We start from the raw sequence: 13,390 nt of genomic DNA, 5'->3' as shown, positions 1-13,390 counted from the left end.
TCCTACACAAAAAGGGCCTATCTAGTTCAACTCAGTATTGGAAACTAAGTAAAACAGGAGCTTCTCTTCAGTCCAGTACACTGTACTTGCTGGAACAGACGCGAGTGCTATTTGCACTGTTTATGGCCAGAATAGCACAATAGTTGTGTTCTTACCCTGAATTAACACTAAATGCTAGAACGTGAAACTGAGTGTGATTCAACTCCGTTTAGGAAGTTGTATTGAACCCCAGTTGGCCTTACAAGAAAAACACTCTGCTTTTCAGAAACAGGCACTCTTGCACTCTACTGTGTTTCCTATAGGGCCAGTACAGTGAGCTAGCTCAGAACAAAAGAACTGTGTTCCTACACAAACGGGGCATATCTAGTTCAACTCAGTATTGGAAACTAAGTAAAACAGGAGCTTCTCTTCAGTCCAATACACTGTACTCGCTGGGAACAGACGGGAGTGCTATTTGCACTGTTTATGGCCAGAATAGCACAATAGTGGTGTTCTTACCATGAATTAACACTAAATGCTAGAACGTGAAACTGAATGTGATTCAACTCTGTTTAGGAAGTTGTATTGAACCCCAGTTGGCCTTACAAGAAAAACACTCTGCTTTTGAGAAACAGGCACTCTTGCACTCTACTGTGTTTCCTATAGGGCCAGTACAGTGAGCTAGCTCACAACAAAAGAACTATGCTTCCTACACGAACATGGCATATCTAGTTCAACTCAGTATTGGAAACTAAGTAAAACAGGAGCTTCTCTTCAGTCCAATACACTGTACTCGCTGGGAACAGACGCGAGTGCTATTTGCACTGTTTATGGCCAGAATAGCACAATAGTGGTGTTCTTACCCTGAATTAACACTAAATGCTAGAACGTGAAACTAATGTGATTCAACTTCGTTTAGGAAGTTGTATTGAACCCCAGTTGGCCCTACAAGAAAAACACTCTGCTTTTGAGAAACAGACACTCTTAAACTCTACTGTGTTTCCTATAGGGCCAGTACAGTGAGCTAGCTCACAACAAAAGAACTATGCTTCCTACACAAACGGGGCATATCTAGTTCAACTCAGTATTGGAAACTAAGTAAAACAGGAGCTTCTCTTCAGTCCAATACACTGTACTCGCTGGGAACAGACGCGAGTGCTATTTGCACTGTTTATCGCCAGAATAGCACAATAGTGGTGTTCTTACCCTGAATTAACACTAAATGCTAGAACGTGAAACTGAATGTGATTCAACTCCGTTTAGGAAGTTGTATTGAACCCCAGTTGGCCTTACCAGAAAAACACTCTGCTTTTGAGAAACAGGCACTCTTGCACTCTACTGTGTTTCCTATAGGGCCATTACAGTGAGCTAGCTCAGAACAAAAGAACTGTGCTTCCTACACAAACAGGGCATATCTAGTTCAACTCAGTATTGGAAACTAAGTAAAACAGGAGCTTCTCTTCATTCCAGTAGACTGCATTTGCTGGGAACAGACGCGAGTGCTATTTGCACTGTTTATGGCCACAATAGCACAATAGTGGTGTTCTTACCCTGAATTAACACTAAATGCTAGAAAGTGAAGCTGAATGTGATTCAACTCCGTTTAGGAAGTTGTTTTGAACCCCAGTTGGCCTTACAAGAAAAACACTCTGATTTTGCGAAACAGGCACTCTTGCACTCTACTGTGTTTCATATAGTGCCAGTACAGTTAGCTAGCTCACAACAAAAGAACTATGCTTCCTACACAAACGGGGCATATCTAGTTCAACTCAGTATTGGAAACTAAGTAAAACAGGAGCTTCTCTTCAGTCCAATACACTGTATTTGCTGGGAACAGACGCGAGTGCTGTTTGCACTGTTTATGGCCAGAATAGCACAATAGTGGTGTTCTTACCCTGAATTAACACTAAATGCTAGAACGTGAAACTGAATGTGATTTAACTCCGTTTAGGAAGTTGTATTGAACCCCAGTTGGCCTTACAAGAAAAACACTCTTCTTTTCAGAAACAGGCACTCTTGCACTCTACTGTGTTTCCTATAGGGCCAGTACAGTGAGCTAGCTCAGAACAAAAGAACTGTGTTTCCTACACAAACAGGGCATATCTAGTTCAACTCAGTATTGGAAACTAAGTAAAACAGGAGCTTCTCTTCATTCCAGTAGACTTCATTTGCTGGGAACAGACGCGAGTGCTATTTGCACTGTTTATGGCCACAATAGCACAATAGTGGTGTTCTTACCCTGAATTAACACTAAATGCTAGAACGTGAAGCTGAATGTGATTCAACTCCGTTTAGGAAGTTGTATTGAACCCCAGTTGGCCTTACAGGAAAAACACTCTGCTTTTGAGAAACAGGCACTCTTGCACTCTACTGTGTTTCCTATAGGGCCAGTACAGTGAGCTAGCTCACAACAAAAGAACTATGCTTCCTACACCAACAGGGCATATCTAGTTCAACTCAGTATTGGAAACTAAGTAAAACAGGAGCTTCTCTTCAGTCCAATACACTGTACTCGCTGGGAACAGACGCGAGTGCTATTTGTACTGTTTATGGCCAGAATAGCACAATAGTGGTGTTCTTACCCTGAATTAACACTAAATGCTAGAACGTGAAACTGAATGTGATTCAACTCCATTTAGGAAGTTGTATTGAACCCCAGTTGGCCTTACAAGAAAAACACTCTGCTTTTGAGAAACAGGCACTCTTGCACTCTACTGTGTTTCCTATAGGGCCAGTAGAGTGAGCTAGCAAAAACAAAAGAACTGTGCTTCCTACACAAACAGGGCATATATAGTTCAACTCAGTATTGGAAACTAGGTAAAACAGGAGCTTCTCTTCAGTCCAATACACTGTATTCCCTGGGAACAGACGCGAGTGCTGTTTGCACTGTTTATGGCCAGAATAGCACAATAGTGGTGTTCTTACCCTGAATTAACACTAAATGCTAGAACGTGAAACTAATGTGATTCAACTCCGTTTAGGAAGTTGTATTGAACCCCAGTTGGCCTTACAAGAAAAACACTTTGCTTTTGAGAAACAGGCACTCTTGCACTCCCCTGTGTTTCCTATAGGGCCTGTACAGTGAGCTAGCTCAGAACAAAAGAACTGTGCTTCCTACACAAACGGGGCATATCTAGTTCAACTCAGTATTGGACACTAAGTAAAACAGGAGCTTCTCTTCAGTCCAGTACACTGTACTCCCTGGAACAGACGCGAGTGCTATTTGCACTGTTTTTGGCCAGAATAGCACAATAGTAGTGTTCTTACCCTGAATTAACACTAAATGCTAGAACGTGAAACTGAATGTGATTCAACTCCGTTTAGGAAGTTGTATTGAACCCCAGTTGGCCTTACAAGAAAAACACTCTTCTTTTGAGAAACAGGCACTCTTGCACTCTACTGTGTTTCCTATAAGGCCAGTACAGTGAGCTATCTCAGAACAAAAGAACTGTGCTTCCTACACAAACGGGGCATATCTAGTTCAACTCAGTATTGGAAACTAAATAAAACAAGAGCTTCTATTCAGTCCAATACACTGTACTCGCTGGGAACAGACGCGAGTGCTGTTTGCACTGTTTATGGCCAGAATAGCACAATAGTGGTGTTCTTACCATGAATTAACACTAAATGCTGGACGTGAAACTGATTGTGATTCAACTATGTTTAGGAAGTTGTATTGAACCCCAGTAGGTCCTACAAGAAAAACACTCTGCTTTTGAGAAACAGACACTCTTGCACTCTACTGTGTTTCCTATAGGGCCAGTACAGTGAGCTAGCTCACAACAAAAGACCTGTGCTTCCTACACAAACGGGGCATATCTAGTTCAACTCAGTATTGGACACTAAGTAAAACAGGAGCTTCTCTTCAGTCCAGTACACTGTACTTGCTGGAACAGACGCGAGTGCTATTTGCACTGTTTATGGCCAGAATAGCACAATAGTTGTGTTCTTACCCTGAATTAACACTAAATGCTAGAACGTGAAACTGAATGTGATTCAACTTCGTTTAGGAAGTTGTATTGAACCCCAGTTGGTCTTACAAGAAAAACACTCTTCTTTTCAGAAACAGGCACTCTTGCACTCTACTGTGTTTCCTATAGGGCCAGTACAGTGAGCTAGCACAAACAAAAGAACTGTGCTTCCTACACAAACGCGGCATATCTAGTTCAACTCAGTATTGGAAACTAAGTAAAACAGGAGCTTCTCTTCAGTCCAATACACTGTACTCGCTGGGAACAGACGCGAGTGCTATTTGCACTGTTTATGGCCAGAATAGCACAATAGTTGTGTTCTTACCATGAATTAACACTAAATGCTAGAACGTGAAACTGAATGTGATTCAACTCTGTTTAGGAAGTTGTATTGAACCCCAGTTGGCCTTACAAGAAAAACACTCTGCTTTTGAAAAACAGGCACTCTTGCACTCTACTGTGTTTCCTATAGGGCCAGTACAGTGAGCTAGCTCACAACAAAAGAACTATGCTTCCTACATGAACAGGGCATATCTAGTTCAACTCAGTATTGGAAACTAAGTAAAACAGGAGCTTCTCTTCAGTCCAATACACTGTACTCGCTGGGAACAGAGGCGAGTGCTATTTGCACTGTTTATGGCCAGAATAGCACAATAGTTGTGTTCTTACCCTGAATTAACACTAAATGCTAGAACGTGAAACTAATGTGATTCAACTCCGTTTAGGAAGTTGTATTGAACCCCAGTTGGCCTTACAAGAAAAACACTCTGCTTTTGAGAAACAGGCACTCTTGCACTCTACTGTGTTTCCTATAGGGCCAGTACAGTGAGCTAGCTCAGAACAAAAGAACTGTGCTTCCTACACAAACGGGGCATATCTAGTTCAACTCAGTATTGGAAACTAAGTAAAACAGGAGCTTCTCTTCAGTCCAATACACTGTATTTGCTGGGAACAGACGCGAGTGCTGTTTGCACTGTTTATGGCCAGAATAGCACAATAGTGGTGTTCTTACCCTGAATTAACACTAAATGCTAGAACGTGAAACTCAATGTGATTCAACTCCGTTTAGGAAGTTGTATTGAACCCCAGTTGGCCTTACAAGAAAAACACTCTTCTTTTCAGAAACAGGCACTCTTGCACTCTACTGTGTTTCCTATAGGGCCAGTACAGTGAGCTAGCTCAGAACAAAAGAACTGTGTTTCCTACACAAACAGGGCATATCTAGTTCAACTCAGTATTGGAAACTAAGTAAAACAGGAGCTTCTCTTCATTCCAGTAGACTGCATTTGCTGGGAACAGACGCGAGTGCTATTTGCACTGTTTATGGCCACAATAGCACAATAGTGGTGTTCTTACCCTGAATTAACACTAAATGCTAGAACGTGAAGCTGAATGTGATTCAACTCCGTTTAGGAAGTTGTATTGAACCCCAGTTGGCCTTACAAGAAAAACACTCTGCTTTTGAGAAACAGGCACTCTTGCACTCTACTGTGTTTCCTATAGGGCCAGTAGAGTGAGCTAGCTCACAACAAAAGAACTATGCTTCCTACACCAACAGGGCATATCTAGTTCAACTCAGTATTGGAAACTAAGTAAAACAGGAGCTTCTCTTCAGTCCAATACACTGTACTCGCTGGGAACAGACGCGAGTGCTATTTGTACTGTTTATGGCCAGAATAGCACAATAGTGGTGTTCTTACCCTGAATTAACACTAAATGCTAGAACGTGAAACTTAATGTGATTCAACTCCATTTAGGAAGTTGTATTGAACCCCAGTTGGCCTTACAAGAAAAACACTCTGCTTTTGAGAAACAGGCACTCTTGCACTCTACTGTGTTTCCTATAGGGCCAGTACAGTGAGCTAGCTCACAACAAAAGAACTATGCTTCCTACACCAACAGGGCATATCTAGTTCAACTCAGTATTGGAAACTAGGTAAAACAGGAGCTTCTCTTCAGTCCAATACACTGTATTCCCTGGGAACAGACGCGAGTGCTGTTTGCACTGTTTATGGCCAGAATAGCACAATAGTGGTGTTCTTACCCTGAATTAACACTAAATGCTAGAACGTGAAACTAATGTGATTCAACTCCGTTTAGGAAGTTGTATTGAACCCCAGTTGGCCTTACAAGAAAAACACTTTGCTTTTGAGAAACAGGCACTCTTGCACTCCCCTGTGTTTCCTATAGGGCCTGTACAGTGAGCTAGCTCAGAACAAAAGAACTGTGCTTCCTACACAAACGTGGCATATCTAGTTCAACTCAGTATTGGACACTAAGTAAAACAGGAGCTTCTCTTCAGTCCAGTACCCTGTACTCCCTGGAACAGACGCGAGTGCTATTTGCACTGTTTTTGGCCAGAATAGCACAATAGTAGTGTTCTTACCCTGAATTAACATTAAATGCTAGAACGTGAAACTGAATGTGATTCAACTCGGTTTAGGAAGTTGTATTGAACCCCAGTTGGCCTTACAAGAAAAACACTCTTCTTTTGAGAAACAGGCACTCTTGCACTCTACTGTGTTTCCTATAAGGCCAGTACAGTGAGCTATCTCAGAACAAAAGAACTGTGCTTCCTACACAAACGGGGCATATCTAGTTCAACTCAGTATTGGAAACTAAATAAAACAAGAGCTTCTATTCAGTCCAATACACTGTACTCGCTGGGAACAGACGCGAGTGCTGTTTGCACTGTTTATGGCCAGAATAGCACAATAGTGGTGTTCTTACCATGAATTAACACTAAATGCTGGACGTGAAACTGATTGTGATTCAACTATGTTTAGGAAGTTGTATTGAACCCCAGTTGGCCCTACAAGAAAAACACTCTGCTTTTGAGAAACAGACACTCTTGCACTCTACTGTGTTTCCTATAGGGCCAGTACAGTGAGCTAGCTCACAACAAAAGACCTGTGCTTCCTACACAAACGGGGCATATCTAGTTCAACTCAGTATTGGACACTAAGTAAAACAGGAGCTTCTCTTCAGTCCAGTACACTGTACTTGCTGGAAGAGACGCGAGTGCTATTTGCACTGTTTATGGCCAGAATAGCACAATAGTTGTGTTCTTACCCTGAATTAACACTAAATGCTAGAACGTGAAACTGAATGTGATTCAACTTCGTTTAGGAAGTTGTATTGAACCCCAGTTGGTCTTACAAGAAAAACACTCTTCTTTTCAGAAACAGGCACTCTTGCACTCTACTGTGTTTCCTATAGGGCCAGTACAGTGAGCTAGCACAAACAAAAGAACTGTGCTTCCTACACAAACGCGGCATATCTAGTTCAACTCAGTATTGGAAACTAAGTAAAACAGGAGCTTCTCTTCAGTCCAATACACTGTACTCGCTGGGACCAGACGCGAGTGCTATTTGCACTGTTTATGGCCAGAATAGCACAATAGTGGTGTTCTTACCATGAATTAACACTAAATGCTAGAACGTGAAACTGAATGTGATTCAACTTCATTTAGGAAGTTGTATTGAACCCCAGTTGGCCTTACAAGAAAAACACTCTGCTTTTGAGTAACAGGCACTCTTGCACTCTACTGTGTTTCCTATAGGGCCAGTACAGTGAGCTAGCTCACAACAAAAGAACTATGCTTCCTACATCAACAGGGCATATCTAGTTCAACTCAGTATTGGAAACTAAGTAAAACAGGAGCTTCTCTTCAGTCCAATACACTGTACTCGCTGGGAACAGACGCGAGTGCTATTTGCACTGTTTATGGCCAGAATAGCACAATAGTTGTGTTCTTACCCTGAATTAACACTAAATGCTAGAACGTGAAACTAATGTGATTCAACTCCGTTTAGGAAGTTGTATTGAACCCCAGTTGGCCTTACAAGAAAAACACTCTGCTTTTGAGAAACAGGCACTCTTGCACTCTACTGTGTTTCCTATAGGGCCAGTACAGTGAGCTAGCTCAGAACAAAAGAACTGTGCTTCCTACACAAACGGGGCATATCTAGTTCAACTCAGTATTGGAAACTAAGTAAAACAGGAGCTTCTCTTCAGTCCAATACACTGTACTCGCTGGGAACAGAAACGAGTGCTATTTGCACTGTTTATGGCCAGAATAGCACAATAGTGGTGTTCTTACCCAGAATTAACACTAAATGCTAGAACGTGAAACTGAATGTGATTCAACTCCGTTTACGAAGTTGTATTCAACCCCAGTTGGCCTTACAAGAAAAACACTCTGCTTTTGAGAAACAGGCACTCTTGCACTCTACTGTGTTTCCTATAGTGCCAGTACAGTGAGCTAGCTCAGAACAAAATAATTGTGCTTCCTACACAAACGGGGCATATCTAGTTCAACTCAGTATTGGAAACTAAGTGAAACAGGAGCTTCTCTTCAGTCCAATACACTGTACTTGCTGGGAACAGACGCGAGTGCTATTTGCACTGTTTATGGCCAGAATAGCACAATAGTGGTGTTCTTACCATGAATTAACACTAAATGCTGGACGTGAAACTGATTGTGATTCAACTATGTTTAGGAAGTTGTATTGAACCCCAGTTGGCCCTACAAGAAAAACACTCTGCTTTTGAGAAACAGACACTCTTGCACTCTACTGTGTTTCCTATAGGGCCAGTACAGTGAGCTAGCTCACAACAAAAGACCCGTGCTTCCTACACAAACGGGGCATATCTAGTTCAACTCAGTATTGGACACTAAGTAAAACAGGAGCTTCTCTTCAGTCCAGTACACTGTACTTGCTGGAACAGACGCGAGTGCTATTTGCACTGTTTATGGCCAGAATAGCACAATAGTTGTGTTCTTACCCTGAATTAACACTAAATGCTAGAACGTGAAACTGAATGTGATTCAACTTCGTTTAGGAAGTTGTATTGAACCCCAGTTGGTCTTACAAGAAAAACACTCTTCTTTTCAGAAACAGGCACTCTTGCACTCTACTGTGTTTCCTATAGGGCCAGTACAGTGAGCTAGCTCAGAACAAAAGAACTGTGCTTCCTACACAAACGGGGCATATCTAGTTCAACTCAGTATTGGAAACTAAGTAAAACTGGAGCTTCTCTTCAGTCCAATACACTGCATTTGCTGGGAACAGACGCGAGTGCTATTTGCACTGTTTACGGCCAGAAAAGCACACTAGTGGTGTTCTTACCCTGAATTAACACTTAATGCTAGAACTTGAAACTGAATGTGATTCAACTGCGTTTAGGAAGTTGTATTGAACCCCAGTCGGCCTTACAAGAGAAACACTCTGCTTTTGAGAAACAGGCACTCTTGCACTCTACTGTGTTTCCTATAGGGCCAGTACAGTGAGCTAGCTCAGAACAAAAGAACTGTGCTTCCTACACAAACGGGGCATATCTAGTTCAACTCAGTATTGGAAACTAAGTAAAACAGGAGCTTCTCTTCAGTCCAATACACTGCATTTGCTGGGAACAGACGCGAGTGCTATTTGCACTGTTTACGGCCAGAAAAGCACACTAGTGGTGTTCTTACCCTGAATTAACACTGAATGCTAGAAGGTGAAACTGAATGTGATTCAACTCCGTTTAGGAAGTTGTATTGAACCCCAGTTGGCCTTACAAGAAAAACACTCTGCTTTTGAGAAACAGGCACTCTTGCACTCTACTGTGTTTCCTATAGGGCCAGTACAGTGAGATAGCACAAACAAAAGAACTGTGCTTCCTACACAAACAGGGCATATCTAGTTCAACTCAGTATTGGAAACTAGGTAAAACAGGAGCTTCTCTTCAGTCCAATACACTGTATTCCCTGGGAACAGACGCGAGTGCTGTTTGCACTGTTTATGGCCAGAATAGCACAATAGTGGTGTTCTTACACTGAATTAACACTAAATGCTAGAATGTGAAACTAATGTGATTCAACTCCGTTTAGGAAGTTGTATTGAACCCCAGTTGGCCTTACAAGAAAAACACTCTGCTTTTGAGAAACAGGCACTCTTGCACTCCCCTGTGTTTCCTATAGGGCCTGTACAGTGAGCTAGCTCAGAACAAAAGAACTGTGCTTCCTACACAAACGGGGCATATCTAGTTCAACTCAGTATTGGACACTAAGTAAAACAGGAGCTTCTCTTCAGTCCAGTACACTGTACTTGCTGGAACAGACGCGAGTGCTATTTGCACTGTTTATGGCCAGAATAGCACAATAGTTGTGTTCTTACCCTGAATTAACACTAAATGCTAGAACGTGAAACTGAATGTGATTCAACTCCGTTTAGGAAGTTGTATTGAACCCCAGTTGGTCTTACAAGAAAAACACTCTTCTTTTCAGAAACAGGCACTCTTGCACTCTACTGTGTTTCCTATAGGGCCAGTACAGTGAGCTAGCTCAGAACAAAAGAACTGTGTTCCTACACAAACGGGGCATATCTAGTTCAACTCAGTATTGGAAACTAAGTAAAACAGGAGCTTCTCTTCAGTCCAATACACTGTACTCGCTGGGAACAGACGCGAGTGCTATTTGCACTGTTTATGGCCAGAATAGCACAATAGTTGTGTTCTTACCATGAATTAACACTAAATGCTAGAACGTGAAACTGAATGTGATTCAACTCTGTTTAGGAAGTTGTATTGAACCCCAGTTGGCCTTACAAGAAAAATACTCGGCTTTTGAGAAACAGGCACTCTTGCACTCTACTGTGTTTCCTATAGGGCCAGTACAGTGAGCTAGCTCACAACAAAAGAAGTATGCTTCCTACACGAACAGGGCATATCTAGTTCAACTCAGTATTGGAAACTAAGTAAAACAGGAGCTTCTCTTCAGTCCAATACACTGTACTCGCTGGGAACAGACGCGAGTGCTATTTGCACTGTTTATGGCCAGAATAGCACAATAGTGGTGTTCTTACCCTGAATTAACACTAAATGCTAGAACGTGAAACTAATGTGATTCAACTCCGTTTAGGAAGTTGTATTGAACCCCAGTTGGCCTTACAAGAAAAACACTCTGCTTTTGAGAAACAGGCACTCTTGCACTCTACTGTGTTTCCTATAGGGCCAGTACAGTGAGCTAGCTCAGAAAAAAAGAACTGGGTTTCCTACACAAACGGGGCATATCTAGTTCAACTCAGTATTGGAAACTAAGTAAAACAGGAGCTTCTCTTCAGTCCAATACACTGTACTCGCTGGGAACAGACACGAGTGCTATTTGCACTGTTTATGGCCAGAATAGCATAATAGTGGTGTTCTTACCCAGAATTAACACTAAATGCTAGAACGTGAAACTGAATGTGATTCAACTCCGTTTAGGAAGTTGTATTGAACCCCAGTTGGCCTTACAAGAAAAACACTCTACTTTTGAGAAACAGGTACTCTTGCACTCTACTGTGTTTCCTATAGGGCCAGTACAGTGAGCTAGCTCAGAACAAAATAATTGTGCTTCCTACACAAACGGGGCATATCTAGTTCAACTCAGTATTGGAAACTAAGTGAAACAGGAGCTTCTCTTCAGTCCAATACACTGTACTCGCTGGGAACAGACGCGAGTGCTATTTGCACTGTTTATGGCCAGAATAGCACAATAGTGGTGTTCTTACCCTGAATTAACACTAAATGCTAGAACGTGAAACTGAATGTGATTCAACTCCGTTTAGGAAGTTGTATTGAACCCCAGTTGGCCTTACAAGAAAAACACTCTGCTTTTGAGAAACAGGCACTCTTGCACTCTACTGTGTTTCCTATAGGGCCAGTACAGTGAGCTAGCACAAACAAAAGAACTGTGCTTCCTACACAAACAGGGCATATCTAGTTCAACTCAGTATTGGAAACTAGGGAAAACAGGAGCTTCTCTTCAGTCCAATACACTGTATTCCCTGGGAACAGACGCGAGTGCTGTTTGCACTGTTTATGGCCAGAATAGCACAATAGTGGTGTTCTTACCCTGAATTAACACTAAATGCTAGAACGTGAAACTGAATGTGATTCAACTCCGTTTAGGAAGTTGTATTGAACCCCAGTTGACCTTACAGGAAAAACACTTTGCTTTTGACAAACAGGCACTCTTGCACTCCCCTGTGTTTCCTATAGGGGCAGTACAGTGAGCTAGCTCAGAACAAAAGAACTGTGCTTCCTACACAAAAAGGGCCTATCTAGTTCAACTCAGTATTGGACACTAAGTAAAACAGGAGCTTCTCTTCAGTCCAGTACACTGTACTTGCTGGAACAGACGCGAGTGCTATTTGCACTGTTTATGGCCAGAATAGCACTATAGTAGTGTTCTTACCCTGAATTAACACTAAATGCTAGAACGTGAAACTGAATGTGATTCAACTCCGTTTAGGAAGTTGTATTGAACCCCAGTCGGCCTTACAAGAAAAACACTCTTCTTTTCAGAAACAGGCACTCTTGAACTCTACTGTGTTTCCTATAGGGCCAGTACAGTGAGCTAGCTCAGAACAAAATAACTGTGCTTCCTACACAAACGGGGCATATCTAGTTCAACTCAGTATTGGAAACTAATAAAACAAGAGCTTCTCTTCAGTCCAATACACTGTACTCGCTGGGAACAGATGCCAGTGCTGTTTGCACTGTTTATGGCCAGAATAGCACAATAGTGTTGTTCTTACCATGAATTAACACTAAATGCTAGAACGTGAAACTGATTGTGATTCAACTCTGTTTAGGAAGTTGTATTGAACCCCAGTTGGCCCTACAAGAAAAACACTCTGCTTTTGAGAAACAGACACTCTTGCACTCTACTGTGTTTCCTATAGGGCCAGTACAGTGAGCTAGCTCACAACAAAAGAACTATGCTTCCTACACAAACGGGGCATATCTAGTTCAACTCAGTATTGGAAACTAAGTAAAACAGGAGCTTCTCTTCAGTCCAATACACTGTACTCGCTGGGAACAGACGCGAGTGCTATTTGCACTGTTTATGGCCAGAATAGCACAATAGTGGTGTTCTTACCCTGAATTAACACTAAATGCTAGAACGTGAAACTGAATGTGATTCAACTCCGTTTAGGAAGTTGTATTGAACCCCAGTTGGCCTTACAAGAAAAACACTCTGCTTTTGAGAAACAGGCACTCTTGCACTCTACTGTGTTTCCTATAGGGCCAGTACAGTGAGCTAGCACAAACAAAAGAACTGTGCTTCCTACACAAACAGGGCATATCTAGTTCAACTCAGTATTGGAAACTAGGTAAAACAGGAGCTTCTCTTCAGTCCAATACACTGTATTCCCTGGGAACAGACGCGAGTGCTGTTTGCACTGTTTATGGCCAGAATAGCACAATAGTGGTGTTCTTACCCTGAATTAACACTAAATGCTAGAACGTGAAACTAATGTGATTCAACTCCGTTTAGGAAGTTGTATTGAACCCCACTTGGCCTTACAAGAAAAACACTCTGCTTTTGAGAAACAGGCACTCTTGCACTCCCCTGTGTTTCCTATACGGGCAGTACAGTGAGCTAGCTCAGAACAAAAGAACTGTGCTTC

Source organism: Peromyscus maniculatus, chromosome 5, assembly GCF_049852395.1.
Source record: "Peromyscus maniculatus bairdii isolate BWxNUB_F1_BW_parent chromosome 5, HU_Pman_BW_mat_3.1, whole genome shotgun sequence".
Classification (NCBI taxonomy): Eukaryota; Metazoa; Chordata; class Mammalia; order Rodentia; family Cricetidae; genus Peromyscus; species Peromyscus maniculatus.
The sequence above is the reverse complement of the archived record's forward strand: the minus strand, read 5'-3'. Positions refer to the sequence as shown.